This window comes from Xyrauchen texanus, chromosome 24 (assembly GCF_025860055.1).
Source record: "Xyrauchen texanus isolate HMW12.3.18 chromosome 24, RBS_HiC_50CHRs, whole genome shotgun sequence".
In the NCBI taxonomy this organism is placed as follows: domain Eukaryota; kingdom Metazoa; phylum Chordata; class Actinopteri; order Cypriniformes; family Catostomidae; genus Xyrauchen; species Xyrauchen texanus.
In genome coordinates, this window is record NC_068299.1 from 28,384,737 (window position 1) to 28,386,898 (window position 2,162).

Consider the following 2,162-nt stretch of genomic DNA (forward strand, 5'->3'; position numbering starts at 1 on the left):
GGCAAAGTGGCGACCTCCCCTCTAACCCTCATACAGGGACTTAGGATCTCAAGGGAAATGGGGTTGGGTGGGCAAACTGGATGTCTGGTGTGTCAATACCAGTCACGAGTATTACAGTCCCAAGGATTAGTTCCACAAAAGGGAAAGTATGCAGCAATGCTGCAAGAAGAATGTGCTACGATCCAGCATTGTTCACTTTAGAATAGAAGCCAAATGGTGAGGTGTCTTTACAGGGTTTATGGCGCCAATGGACTCCTATAATTATATAGCATAATTATAATCAATCAATTAAACAACTGATAAGCAAATTGTATTATTCGAACAGACCAAAAAAGCGGTGTATCCTTAGGTCCATGCTTTGGAAAGGATGTGCATTTGTGATCCAGGTCTGCTGGAGTCATTCCTCAATGCCAGTGAAGCTTTGCATGGCAGGAGTCAGTCATCTGGCCCTACCAGGTCTCAGTGTCTCACCTTTACCTGTGTTCCAAGACAGCAGAGAAGATAAGAACCCTGCCACGCAATGACTAATTTCCTATGGGAGGTAAAGTGATATCTGCAATTATAACATTCTGGAAAGCTAAGAGTTACACTAAAGCAAGAGATAATGAGCCGATAAGAAACTCTTAATATGTTTGAACTGTTTTGTTGGCAACGAAACTGACATTTTATGAGCTACCCATAGTAATTGTGTTTAGTCATAACAGGAATTTGACGCTGTCGATTTAACATGCGGATGATCAACACCTCAGACAGCACACAAGCAATAGGTTGCGTAAAGTGAGTGGACAATTTCCAAAGGCAAAGAGGACACAAAGGCAAATCGTTCTGCTATTTGCTAGAAGAAGAACAAATCTGATTAGTTTAAATTAATAAGAGTGAAGAGACCTCTATACAAAGGTCAGGAAAAATACTATAATGTAATCTTGTCTGCGCAAGTTATCCTCTATCCTTAAGACACATATACAGTCAACAACTAGTAGGGAATTATTTGCACTGCCAATAAGATTGATGGAGGATACAAACTTGTTTCCTGTAGTTATCATACTTGGTCTGTTGTTTATTTGAAGCCAGAAAAACAAAGTTAGATGAAGTTAAATGCCTTTACATGTCTCCATGTTGAGCTGGATGACATCACCTGAGTCAAAGACAATATTAACCAACCTTAAGCCTGCCTCTCGGACAGGGTGATTGGATTATGTGGAGGGGCTCAGGATGTTACTACACTATCTCATTTGGTCCAGAGTTTGAAAATCATCTCTCATAGCATAAGAGTATTATATGAACAATGGTCATCAGGAACAACTTACAGATCTAATTAAAGCTCACGTTGGTGTGCAGGTAAGCCCAATACCTTCAGATAATAAAGAAAACATATTTTAACAAGTTTGTTTGCTCTTTTGTGGTTTTATTAGGCAGCATGTTTAAATGGATGTTTTCAACCAATGTGTGATCTATTGTCATGGAATAAACCTTTGATCAGCTCCCCTGGAGAATGTGGATGTGTTTTAGGGATAAACTGTGATTGATCCCATTTAGAGCATCAAGGAGGTCGGAGCCTCTTTCAAAGCATTATACTGCCGCATAGTGGTCATTTAACGATTGCTTTGCTCTGTATCTGGCTAAAAGAATGTTTGTACAAGCAATTTTATCACACAAAAATCATGTTAACACATATTGATTATATTTTGTGGCTATACTTTTGAAAAAGCGAATATTTGAACCTTTACGGATTGGCCCCATTCATGTCCATAGTAAGTGTCTCAATGTAACCCAGATTATTGCTTCTTTTTTCTATTTTTTTTTTTTTTTAGAAAAGGAGGGACGAGTCGAAATTATAATTTTTTTAATAGTATCAACATTATGGCACAAATGCTGTTGATTGAGCTTAACTTTTATTAAACCCGGAATATTCATTTAAATGTGCAATATGTAACATATTTACTGTATTAAAGCATACAATTATCATAATATGTTTTCAAAGATTTAGGAAGCATGCTAAATTGAAATACTGGCTTCTCTGAAATCAATGCTACAGCCAGTATATTCTTCTTTTAAATGTCTGTTCCAGGCCGGAATTTCTGTTTGTGTTTTGGCCTGTGTGATCCCGCCCATTTCCCAATAGTATTTGGACACCCCGGGTTGCCAGATTTGAAACAAGTTAG